This window comes from Camellia sinensis, chromosome 13 (assembly GCF_055761805.1).
Source record: "Camellia sinensis isolate YWXY chromosome 13, ASM5576180v1, whole genome shotgun sequence".
Taxonomy (NCBI): domain Eukaryota; kingdom Viridiplantae; phylum Streptophyta; class Magnoliopsida; order Ericales; family Theaceae; genus Camellia; species Camellia sinensis.
The window spans coordinates 77538231-77552733 of NC_138973.1; positions in this window are offsets into that span (position 1 = coordinate 77538231).

Sequence of the window (14503 nt, forward strand, 5' to 3'; positions counted from 1 at the left end):
ACACTCCTCGCTCGAGCCAGAAAAGCTTCGCTCGAGCGAGCCTCAGAATCCGGATTTCTCAAGGAGTTTGTTTTCTTCCCAATCTTGGATTACTTTTGGTTCTCTATAAATACTTGGTTTTCTCCCAAAACTAGGTGATTGATTGAAAAAAGTCCTTCAGATCTTCTTTTTGGTTCTTAAGGTTTATATCTGGGGATATTTTGTTTGTTTTCTTTGATGTTTTTATTGAGTCTTCAACTCATGATTTAAAGAGAGTACATCAAAGGTTTGTTTGTTATACACAAAAGAGAGAGTTATTCTTCAGTTGTGGATTCTGAAGAATTCGAGCCTGAAGCTTTGGTGGAATCCGGAGTGGCTCATCAGAAAGACAATTCCGTGGTGAAGATGGGGTTGGAAGAGGCACATAGAGGTTGGTTCAATTAGGCGTGGATTCGCTAGGTAATTGAGAGTATACCTGTGTATTTCCTTTAAATCTTCTTAGTGGATTGTTTTGTGGCTATTGCCCGTGGTTTTTTATCACAGTTGGAGGTGTCCAATTGTGGTTTTTTCCACGTTAAATCGCTGTGTTTTTTTGTCTTGATTGTTTGATTGTTTGATTGGGATTGTTATATTCTGCTTAAAATTGATACATAATCACAAATCAACATCTAGGGGATTTCTAGATTTTTCAAATTGAACTTGAAAGGAGTAATAAAACACTTGGCTCGTCATATTCGACTGGTACATTGACAAAGCTCCCAATTTATTGTCTATATATAGGGTCTGGATTAAGAGTGTTTAGGTTTGGGGGACTTTGGGACTAATTTTGGTGATCAAAACTATTCACTTTTTAGGACTTATTAAGTAAAATATGTTGGAACAATCTTCTGTGTAAATAAAATAAATTGAAATAATTCAAAAAAAAATAAAACTTACAGAATTTATTTTATTGAACCGTAACAATAATTAAAGACCAAGTCGAGTGTGTAACACTCTGTCCTTAAGACAGATTTGCCCCGCTATGGTGCTTATGGTTGAGTGGCGTCTATCTCCCAGGATACAATGATCTTCACAAACTTGTAGTAGCACTCCACACAAATTTGTACAGCGAACTAGAACTTGTGTTCTTACTCTCTGAATTTTATTCTAAAATTAAAATGAAGATTTATGCACAAAACAAATACTGGACAGTAAAGAGACTGATTTTCGAATTGGAAAAAATGCAAGGCAGTGCTGGTATATATAAAGCCGAACAGGTGCAGAATTTTGAACTCAACAGATGTGAATTTGAAATGAACAGGTATACTTCAAAATTCAAACAGATCTAATCTGTTTGAACAGATTTAACTGCTGGACAGTTAAACCTGGAACTGCTGGGCAGTTTCTAGAAGTTAAAAAACTAAAAAATAGTTTTAATCTGTTGAGGAATTTCGGACAGAAGTTGGACAAAAAAATGGAATCCAAATTTGAATTAAATTCCTGTAATATTTTTTGAAAAAATTCAAATGAATTTCATCCAAAAAATTAATACAAGAACCAACCCGGCCCACAACCCACACCCGCGCCCAGCTCGGCTCGGCCGGACCGATGGCGGCGCGCACGCACGTGTGTGGTGGTTTGGGCTAAGGTTCACTTTGTCCATAACTCCTCCCTTTTACAAACTTGGGATGCCCCTTGGGGCCCAACCCAAGTATTGTAGGCTAGAGCTTATAAACTCAACAAAACTCTCTTAAAGTTTCAATGTGGGACAAGCCTCACAAGGAAACCCACATTACAAACTTTAAATGTTCATTCCACGAACCCGAAAACGACGTCATGTTCCCATTCACTCATAAATGGTTTTGACGAACCGTCTTCACCGTGTGACTTGCCACGCAGCAAGGAACACTTCACCTCTTCGGACTCGTCCCAAAAGACATTCAGGGCCCACTCAATTTTGGGCTCAAAGTTGGCCCAAAATAAGCCTATATAAACCATTTTTCCAACAATCCCCCACATGAATGGAATTTGACGAAGAGAAAATGCAACAACATTATCTAATATCAGAGAGTATAGAAATTGGAAATATTCTGCAAAGGATAGGTAGCTTTTGGCTTTAAACCTTTCCTTGTGAGACACTATTGGATTTACTAGCTAACCAGTGAGCATGATGTCTTGAACTGTTCAGCCGTTTGTGTAAACCAAGACAATAGAACTCACACAGTATATCCTCAGACACAGCTTAGTTCTCACTATTGTGTTCATTTTGGCCCTGAACAACCTGGTCTTTCATGAGTGCTCTAAAGACTTGTAGCCCTTCACAAATCTTATAGAACTGACCCAGTTCAGACTCACATAGATGATTCTTATGAAGAGTATCCTGCCATACTCCACTAGGTTTACCTAGATATAAAAATCATTAAAATTTTACTTAACCTAAAACGCTGCAGACATCACTTATTTCATCATAGAAATGGGTAGGAGTTGGACTCCCCAGTGATCCTTCTAAGTCATACATAACTCGGTTGTCCCTTTGAACCTAGATCTTGGGATCTCCAGTCAACTAGGTTGGGTTGCCGTTGTGGTAACTCTTATTTAATAGGCTTTAGTCCCATTCCTCTCGATGAATTCTCAACTAGCTCTCTTGCTAACCCTTTGGTTAGTGGATCCGCTATGTTGTCTTTAGACTTAACATATTCAATGGAAATAATTCCATTAGAGAGTAGTTGTCGCATGGTGTTATTTCAACGACGAATGTGTCGCGACTTACCGTTATACATATGACTCTGTGCTCTATCTATAGCTGATTGACTATCATAATGTATGCATATAACAAGCACCGGTTTTGGCCATATTGGAATATCTTCAAGGAAGTGGCGAAGCCATTCTGCCTCTTCCCCTGCTTTGTCTAAAGCTATGAATTCTGATTCCATAGTAGACCTAGCAATGCAAGTCTGTTTGGAAGATTTCCAAGATACAGCCGCCCCACCAAGAGTAAAGACATACCCACTGGTGGACTTTGAGTCTTTAGTATCCGATATCCAATTTGCATCACAGTATCCTTCAAGTACTGCTGGATATCTAGTATAATTAAGCCCAATGTTACGAGTAAATCAGAGATATTCCAGAACCCTTATAATTGCTTTACGGTGTTCTACTCCTGGATTACTCGTATATTTACTTAATTTACTTACTGCATAAGTTATATCTGGGCGAGTGCAGCTCATCAAGTACATTAAGCTTCCAATAATTTGGGCATACTCTAATTGAGAAATACTTTCCTATACATTCTTAGAAATATACAAATTAACATCTACAGGTGTTCTAACAAGATGATCATCATCTTTGTTGAATTTGTCAAGTATTTTCTCAATGTAATGAGATTGTGACAAAGCATAACCTTCTGATGTTTTGGTAATTTTCATACCAAGAATTACATCAGCAATGCCCATGTCCTTCATGTCAAAATGTTTATTCAACATTTTCTTGATAGTTTTAATCATGTCATTATTACTACCTATGATGAGCGTATCATCTACATAAAGACATACAATGACATAACATTTGTCTGTGTTTTTAATATAAACACATTTGTCACACTCATTAATATTAAATCCATTTGACATCATTGCCTTGTCAAATTTCTCATGCCATTGCTTTGGCGCTTGTTTTAAACCATATAATGATTTAACCAATTTACACACTTTCTTTTCTTTTCCTAGAACAGAAAAACCTTCTGGTTGTTCCAAGTAAATTTCTTCATGTAACTCGCCATTTAAGAAAGTGGTTTTCACATCCATTTGATGAATTTCTTGATTGTATAGAGATGCAATGGCAATTAGCATTTTAATGGATGTTATTCTAGTAACCGGTGAGTATGTGTCAAAGTAATCATACCTTCTTTTTGTCTAAATCCTTTGACCACAAGTCTTGCCTTGTATTTGTCAATTGATCCATCCGCTTTCAATTTTCTTTTGAAAATCCACTTGTACCCAAGAGGTTTACAACCTGGTGGTAAATCCACAAATTCCCAAGTGTGATTTTGCAAGATGGATTCAACTTCACTATTAACAGCTTCTTTCCATAAAGGAGCTTCAGGACTGGACATAGCCTCTTTAAAAGTTAAAGGCTCATTTTCTAACAAATATGTTAGAAAATCTGGACCAAAAGATTTTGAGTTTCTAGCACGTTTACTACGCCTAAGTTCCTCTTCCTCATTTTGATCTAACTCTTGTTCTTGATCATGTTCCTGATCCTTACTAGTAATAGCATCAAAAGATCTTTTATTGTTACTAGTCTCTTGTCCAGTCTTATTTGGAAATACATGTTCAAAGAAAGATACATTCCTTGATTCAATAATAGTATTTACATGCATTTCGGAATGTTCTGATTTATGAATCAAAAACCGATATGCACTACTATTCTTGGCATAACCAATGAAAATGCAATCAATGGTCTTAGGACCTATCTTAGTCTTTTTAAGACTAGGTATAGCTACTTTAGCCAAACACCCCCACCCTTTTAAGTATTTGTAGGATGGTACTCTTCTATGCCACAATTCATAAAGTGTTTGATTCACTTTCTTTCGGGGTACTTTATTTAAAATATAATTTACAGAAAGTATTGCTTCCCCCCACAAGTTCTGAGGTAATCCAGAACTTATTAACATGGTATTCATCATTTCTTTTAAAGTCCTATTTTTCTTTTCAGCAATTCCATTTTGCTGTGGTAAGTAAGGAGCGGTGGTTTGATGAATTATTCCATGTTCTTTACAAAATTCACCAAAAGGTGATTCATGTTCACCACCTCTATCACTTCTAAGTTTCTTGATTTTCTTACCAAGTTGATTTTCAACTTCATTCTTATATTGAATGAAAGTTTCCAAAGCTTCATCCTTGGTTCGAATTAAATAAACATAACTATATCTAGTATAGTCATCTATAAAAATGATAAAATATTTTTTCCCACCTCTTGTTTGAATTGACTTAAAATCACAAATGTCACTATGAATTAATTCAAGTAGTTTCGTACTTCTTTCAATTGAATGAAAAGGAGTTTTAGATAATTTTGCCTCAACACAAATTTCATATTTATGATTTGAATCAATTGCAAATTTAGGTAAACATTCCATATTAATTAATCTACGCAAAGATCCATAATTAACATGTCCTAGTCTACCATGCCATAAATTTGAAGACTCAAGCAAGTAAGAAGAAGATGTATTATTATTAATAACTGAGGGTACAACGGTCATTACATTTAACTTGAGAAGGCCATCAGACATGTAACCTTTTCCTACATACATCCCATTCTTAGTAAGTGCACATTTATCACTCTCAAATACTAGTCTAAACCCATTCTTACTCAATAGAGATTCAGAAACAAGATTCTTGCGAATGCCCGGTACATGCAGCACATTGTTGAGAGTGAGTTCCTTTCCTGATGTCGTCTTGAGAACAATCTTTCATTGTCCTTCAACTTTGAAAGTTGAGGAGTTGCCCATAAAAAGTTGTTCACCATTGTCCACTGTAGAATAAGATGTGAACATCTTTTTGTTGGCACAAATATAGTGAGTAGCACCAGTGTCCATCCACCATTCTTTAGGATTTCAGATAAGATTTGCCTCAGAAACAACTGCAGAAAGATTGATGTCATCGACACCATTGGAAATATTATCCACTTCGGTCATATGGGCTTGAGCAGGCTTCTTGCTTGTTCTCCTTTTGCTATTGCCTTTGCTACGACAATCTTTGGTCTGATGTCCCTCTTTGTCACAAATGTAACATTTGCCATTAAACTTGTACTTTTTATTCCCCCCCCCCCCCCTTTAGAGCCTTGTGATGAACTTTCTCTAGAAGACTTTCGTTTCTTGGTTTTTTATGCATGTTCCACCACATTTGCCTTAGACTCCATAGGATGCTTACCAGCTCACTTTTCAGAATTGTGGTTGTCCTCCTCAACCCTTAAACGCACAATTAATTCATCCATAGAAATTTCTTTCTGCTTGTATTTGAGGTAGTTCTTGAATTCCTTCCAGCCTTTTGGTAATTTTTCAATTTCAATTAAGACTGCAACTTGGAAGGATTCATTGAGAGACATGCCTTCTGCGTGAATGTCATGCAGAATGAGTTGGAAATCTTGAGCTTGGCTGATCACAGTTTTTGAATCAGCCATTACAAAATCCAGGAATCTGTCAACCACAAATTTCTTTGAGCTGGCATCTTCCGTTTTATACTTTTTCTCCAACGATTCCCAAAGTTCCTTTGCTGTCTTGATTGGACTGTAGACGTTGTATAATGTGTTTTCAAGTCCATTTAAGATGTAATTCCGGCAAAGGAAATCGGCATGTTTCCAGGCATCAGTCGCAGCAACCACTTGCTAGTCGGTTTCATCCTCTTTCAAGATAGGAGCATCTTCACAAAGGAAACGAGCCAGGTTCAGAGTTGTAAGATAGAACAACATTTTCTGTTGCCATCTTTTAAAGTCAGTTCCTGAGAACTTCTCTGGCTTCTCTCCATGATTTATTGGTACTATCACCACAAGAGAGGGGGTTAGTGCAAATGCAGCCACCACAGTAGTACTTGTTTGGGCATTAGTTTCAATAGCCATTAATTCCAATTTATAAAACAAAATTAGAATTAGAATTTACACTACACAAAAAATTAAACCAAATTTACAGAATTAAATTCTGTAAAAATAAAAGAAACAAGAATGTAACTTTTATTTTCCAATTCATTTGGAAATAAAATAAAATTTTATTCAACCAAATTAATTCCACACAGAAAATTAAATTCTGTAAAATAAAAGAAATAAGAAAATAACTTTTATTTTTCAATTAATTTGGAAATAAAATAAAATTTTATTTAACCAAATTAATTCCACACAGAAAAATTAAATTCTGTAAAATAAAAGAAATAAGAAAATAACTTTTATTTTTCAATTAATTTGAAAATAAAATAAAATTTTATTCAACCAAATTAATTCCACACCGAAAATTAATTTCAGTAACACTTCAATAATTAAAATACTAAAACAGAATTTTAATTAATGAAAACTCAGAAAATAATTTCTAAAAACCAAAATTAATTTTCTGACAAAATTCCACAAAAGTATATTTTGAATTGTTAATGACACCAGTATCGTACTACTAGTTGTCAAAGAAAATAGACAGTATATTACTACTATCTATAGCGACCCTGGTCTTTTCTCTTTAAATTATTGTATCCGGACTTAGGTTCTGTGGATCCTGTCATTACTTATTGGTTGTTGTTGTCCTTTAATCTCTTTGTATTTGAAGTATAGGTTGTGTTGGGCAGGTCTGTTACAGGTTGGTTGATTTTGGATGCCAATAGGTGATGCCCAGATTTTGGCCTTCACGCTCGAGCGGAAGTTTTAATGCTCGAGCGGTCCCTTGTTTTTGCTCCTCCGCTCGAGCGGGGAGTTTGACGCTCGAGCGGGTGCCAGCGCCTGCAAAACTTCTGGAAGGGTGCAAACGACGCTCGAGCGGCTTTCTTCACGCTCGAGCATGATTCTGTGTCTTACGCTCGAGCGGGGCTTTCTACGCTCGAGCGTAGAGTCGATTATATCAGTCCGTGATTTCACTTTTTGGATCACTTTTTGACCTACCTTTTCTTTCTTAACCTTTAAAAACCGCCATTTGAGAGTTTCTCTCTCTACTCTCACCTTCTCTCTAAGATTTGATCTATTCCTTGTGGTCTTCTACCCTAGTTCCTTTGGAAGAAAGGTAGAGCTTCACGAGATCTTTCTTTTAATCTGAAAAAGAGAGGATTTGGAGCACTTTGGATTTTGGGTCATCATCTCCATCTTCTCTATTTTAGTTGTGATCTTCAAGGTAGGGATTTCCTACTCTATTCTATAAGCTTTGTTCTAAGTTTTGGTATTTTAAGATGTTGGGGTTACTTAGATAATTTTGGGAAAAACCCTAGTTGTATTAATTAATTAATTTGTAAAATTAATTTAAGGGAATTGGGGAATTTGGTTAAATTCATGAAATTGATGAATTCATTGATTAAATGGTGTAGTTGGATGATTTAAATCACTCACCTATTAAATTGTTGATATATTTATTTCCAGTCTAGAAATAACTGTTTTGGGCTATCGGTGGAGGATAGTCGTGATTGTTGTAGACATTGCATGTGGATTAGGAATAACTGAAACTAATCACATTGGTTAAGTCATTAATTTTGACTATTGAATTAATACTGAAAATACGTGTATTGGTTGAGCATTGCATTTGCATATTGTGTGGGAGGAGATAGGGGATGTACTCCACGGTTTAGGGGAAGATAGGGGATGGACCTCTAAACCGGATTTTTGTTTGGGAGGAGATAGGGGATGGACTCCATTAGCACCATTTTTATGTGTGCTTATTATATTGAAGTGTTTTTACATGATTATTGATACAGCACTAAAATGTGTATCAAATGGGAAGTATGAAGTGTTTTGATATGAGCATGAGTCTCATTTGTTTTGTTGATATTGGAAGTAATGTGAATATGATATATAATTCACTGTTGTGAGTTTGGCCAGGTTCTGAGCCATGTTGATAATAATGGAAAGTGAAATGTGTCTTAGACATGTTTAATGATAAAATTGATTATCTTGGTTAACCATCTATTGAATGCTATGGCTTTATTCAATGCTTATATTTGGTTTAGTATTTTTCTACTGGGCTGTGGCTCACCCTTTATGGGAACATCATTTTCAGGTTCAGGTGATAAGCTACCTCCACGGACTTAGCTTGGAAGGATTTGATGTTTGGGATTTTGAAGACTTGTCTTTAGTTATATGTTTTATTTTGATATTTTTTTGAGATTTCATGTAAACATTCAAGCCTAGGGCTTAACTTGTAAATGAGTTAGTACTCATCCTTTTTGTGTCCAAGTGTTAGCTTGGAAAGATGTAAGCCCTTAGGGCATTTATTTTGATGTTGCAGGATGTTACATGTGATGTCTTTCAATAAGAATACTCTGATGACTAACTCAAATGATTCGTTTTCTTTTATAAATGCATGTTAATGTTATGGTTATTATGGGTTTATTTGAGGGCGTTACACTATCTGTCAAATAGCATATAATCACTATTTGTTTTCCCAACCAGAATATTATTTTGTAAATTCACAGAAAATAATTTCTAAAAAGAAGAAAGAGAAAAGGAAACAAACGAAAAATTCTGTAAACAGAATAATTCGAATCTGTCTTAAGATTGTTGGAACAATCTTTTGTGTAAATAAAATAAATTGAAATAATTCAAACAAAATAAAATAAAACTTACATAATTTATTTTGTTGAACCGTAACAACAATTAAAGACCAAGTCGAGTGTGTGACACTCTGTCCTTAAGACAGATTCGCCCCGCTTTGGTGCTTACGGTTGAGTGGCGTCTATCTCCCAGGATACAATGATCTTCACAAACTTGTAGTAGCATTCCACACAAATTTGTACGGCGAACTAGAACCTGTGTTTTATTCTAAAACTAAAATGAATATTTATGCACAAAACAAATACTGGACAGTAAAGAGACTGATTTTCGGATTGGAAAAAATGTTGGACAATGCTGGTATATATAGAGCCGAACAGGTGCAGAATTTTGAACTCAACAGATGCGAATTTGAAATGAATAGGTATACTTCAAAATTCAAACAGATCTAACCCGAAACTACTGGGCAGTTTCTGGAAGTTAAAAAACTGAAAAATAGTTTTAATCTATTGAGGAATTTCGGATAGAAGTTGGACAAAAAAATGGAATCCAAATTTGAATTAAATTCCTGCAATATTTTTTGAAAAAATTCAAATGAATTTCGTCCAAAAAATTAATACAAGAACTGACCCACAACCCATACTCGGCCCGGCCGGACGACGGCGACGCGTATGTGGTGGTTTGGGCTAAGGTTCACTTTGTCCATAACTCCTCCCTTCTACAAACTTGGGGTGGCCCTTGTGGCCCAACCCAAGTATTGTAGGCTAGAGCTTATAAACTCAACAAAACTCTCTTAAAGTTTTAATGTGGGACAAGCCTGACAAGGAAACCCACATTACAAACTTTAAATGTTCATTCCACAAACCCGAAAATGACGTCATGTTCCCATTCACTCATAAATGGTTTTGACGAACTGTCTTCACCGTGTGACTTGCCACACGGCAAGGAACATTTCACCTCTTCGGACCCGCCCCAAAAGACGTTCGGGCCCCACTCAATTTTGGGCTCAAAGTCGGCCCAAAATGAGCCTATATAAACCATTTTTCCAACAAAATATTTATGTAAAAAAGTAAGATAATCGAATATCGATAGATATATGTTTGAATCAGGGATAGGTCTACTCTTTGGCTCAGCCTGAAACTTTTTTTTACTACTATCATATATTGCTATTATTATATATATGTTCATGAAGTCCTCCCATTACAATTTTGAACACCCTGTTACTCGAAGTTTTTTGAATTGAAGAAATAAAAATCACCATAATAGAGGTGTAAACGGGTTATTTATGTCAAGATTGAGAAAAAAAAAATAATGTCAGATTGAATTTTTCGGTTTGGTTGGTTGACATCTTGAAACTGACTTCATGCTAAAGTTTAGTTTTGTCAATTTAATATAAATGAGAGATTTATATGAGATTTTATAAAATTTTATAGAAATTTGTAAGATCTCAATTGGAAATAAATGAAGAAAAATGGTGAAATATATGATAAATATTGATATGTAGTTTCTTTTATATAATTTATAAAATTTAAGTTTTGAAATGTCTACCCTAATAAATATTTTTAGAGTCACCACTGGTTTGACTCATATTTGTTTTAGAAAATGAGTAACAAATATAATTTCAAAAATAGCAATTCATTTTTATAATATAAATGTGAATCAAACATGTAATTATCAATGCCTAATAATCTTGATTTTTTTTCATAAATATTCTGCTCAATGAAATTTAATAAATGAACGGTTCCGTTCATTGAGAGAAGCGCCAAAATGGGCCACCAAATCCAAACTCTCTCTTAAATTAAGATGGCCAACTTAAAAAAAATCTAGCTCATGTATAAATATATATATATATATATATATATTATTTCAACATCTATCACGCTATTTTTGATATTATTTTATAATTTTTTTACAAAATATTAAGGTAAAATTGATTTTTAGTGAAATAGTGGAGAAATAATTTCATTTTTTGGTGGTACAAATATTTTGTGTGTCTAGTGTAAGTTTGTTCCTGTGTTTGGTACCAATATTATTTGTGTGTTAGAGATGCACCCAAAAAGGAATAAAAAAAATCAAGGTCTTAATAAATGGACTTATTGTCCAATAGGTCCTATGATAATTAGTGGTGTTTTTCATCAATCACTATTAAAAAAAGTCACTAATTGTTAATTTTCAGTGACAGTTTGAAAATTGTCACAAAAAAGGTCACTAATTATAAGTTTTAGCAACAGTTTAAAAAAATCATCACAAAAAAATGTTACTAATTTTCAACTTTCAGCAACAGTTTAAAAAATTTATCACAAAAAAGTCACTAATTGTAAGTTTTAGCGACCATTTATAAAAATCGTGATCACTAATTGTCAATTTTTAACGACAAATGCAAAAAATCGTCACACAAATTTAAGTCCAATTATTAGGACCTATTGGTAGTTTACCCAAAATGAAATCTATATTGCAATTATTTTGTAAGTATCCCATTGAATTATAATTTTTCCAAACATTAACTACTCTGATTTTTTATGGGAGATTTGGTCAACGTCCTCTTATAATAAAACTTTAATGCATTAAGGACAAGCTCAAAAAAATTTCCTTGAAAAGTCCAGCACATACCACTATTACTAAAATATTAAACTTTAAAATAATATAAATTTTGATTTAAATATTGACTTTTAATAAAATTAATATTTTTAGGATCTTCTCATCAAGATCTATCAAAAAAGATCCATGTTAACTATGAAATTCTTTAAAAACAATATTATTGCCATTAAAATTAATATAAACAGTAACATGTAACATGTTAATCTGTCTCATAATAACATGTTATTTTGATTCGCAGTAACATGTTACTCTGGCAATATTGTCCAAAAAAAAAAAAACAAGGATATTTTTACTTTGTCCATACTCAATTATGATTCGTAGTAACATGTTACTCTGGCAATATTGTCCAAGATATTTTTACTTTATCCTTACTTAATTATGTGTGTCCTCCTTATGAGGTTTATGAAGTAAAATAAATTGGATTGTCCTTTTTACCAAATAAAAATCCAATGGAAAGATTTGGACTAAATTTACCATTTTTGGGGAATGTCCACGTCTGCTAGAATTTTTCTTCATGTTGTCTAATGTTGGTTTACAACCTCATACAAATGGAAAGCCCAAAGGAAAGTCTAAGGCCCTCATTCAATCTCATTCATGTCGATTTGCATCCATCTGTCAATCTACCAATTCACTCAATCCATATTTGCCAATCTGGCGAACGGATGTAAATTGATTTTTTTTTAATCCGCCAATTTGGCAGACGGGTGACGAATTAGAGATTCCCGGCCACAACTGAACCACGAACACTACTAGTATGATGAATTAAGAGTTTTTATTTTTTGAAATATAAAATATCAATTGACTAATATCATAAATCTTGCTTTAAATACAATGCCAGTCTCTCTACCTGTAACGCCCTCAAAATAATACATAATCCCAACACCCGACAGTTCTATATACAAGATAGATAGATCACATTTCCATACATACATCAGAGTTAATAATACAAAAGAGTATTTCATATAAGTTACAAATGTTTACAAAAATAATAGAATGCCATGCGGGCTTACATCTTTCCAAGTTGTTACTTGGTTACATAAAAAAAAAGTTCTAACTCTTTTACAGGTAAAGCCCTCGGCTTGCATTTACATAAAATCAGTAAAACAAATAACAAAATCGAGTCTTCAATTTCGAAAACTCCTAAGCAAAGATTTTGAACTTGGCACGTCTCCGATACCTGAAAATGGTGTCCCAAGTAGGGTGAGCCAAAGCCCAGTAGAGATATACTATACCCAAAATGAGAAATAACTAAAACATTATCATTCAACAAGTGATTAACACGTGTAAAACCAATTCACATCCTTCTCATAGCCCAACAACGATTACATCCATGTTTCCATCCACCTCCCTTAATTACCCAATTCAATTCCTAGATATGGTTCATTATCTAACCCAAACAATTTAAGTGAGACTACAACTCGACTTATTAACACCTCCGTTTCCCACAATTCAAAATGAGACTACATCTCACGTAATTACTACTTCAATTGACAACTTCATTCCTGCACTTCAATTATAAGGTTTCAAGACTTTTACCCCGAACACTCCGGCCAGCTTACTTATCTATGGAGTACATCCCCCATCTCCTCCCAAACAAAGATACATAAACAATGTGTTAAAGTATATAAACACATATGGAGTACATCCCCCATCTCCTCCCAAACAAAGATACATAAACAATGTGTTAAAGTATATAAACACATATGGAGTACATATAAGCACATATGGAGTACATCCCCTATCTTCTCCCAAACAAAGATACAAAAAAACAATGTGTTGAAGTATATGAACGCATATGTGTGTGGAGTACATCCCCTATCTCCTCCCACACACTAGAGTGCATCCCCTATCTCCTCCCAAACAAATATACATATATAATGTATTTAAGCACTTCATCACATACAATGATCAATCAATACACATATTTGCTGTATTATTTCAACCATCATATTCAATGACACAACACGTTCGATTAGTTTCAATTTTCCCTAATCAGCATACAGTGTCTACAACAATCAAGACTATCCTCCACCGATAGCCCAAAGCAGTTATCTCTAAACAGATAATAATTTTATCAACAGATAAAATATCGACATTTTCATAGGTGAGTGATTAAATTATCCAACTACACCATTTACTCCCACAATTTCCCAATTTCATTATCCTCAACTCAATTTCACATTTTTCCAAATTAATTATTCAACATAATTAGGGCATTTTTTCCCCTTTCTCAATATCAACCCTAAGGTTTAATTTCATCAATTTAACAACAATAATTCCATTTTTCAAGGTCTCTCATACACATGGAGTTTAATATTTGAAACCACCCCCCCCCCTTTTTATAACCACCAAACAAACCCTAACTTTCCCTAAATTTCCCAACAATACCAACTAATCAAAATGAATAATATTTATGTCAAAACCCATAAGATGGAGTATGATATCCCTACCTCGAAATGAAGAGACCAAAGGAGAAGATGATGAAAACCCGAAGTGCTCCAAATCCACTATTTTTCAAATTAAAGTGAAGCCCATGCCACCCTCTATCTTTCTTACAAAGAGGTTAGGGTAGAAACACTCTAGAAGTAGATGAAACCCTAGAGAGAAGATGTATAGAGAGAGAGAGAGGTCGGATATAGGGTTTGAGTGAAAGAAGAGATGAAAAAGTGAAGTGTAATCCCACTGCTGTCTACTGATATAATCGAGCTCGCTCGAGCGAATGAGTGGT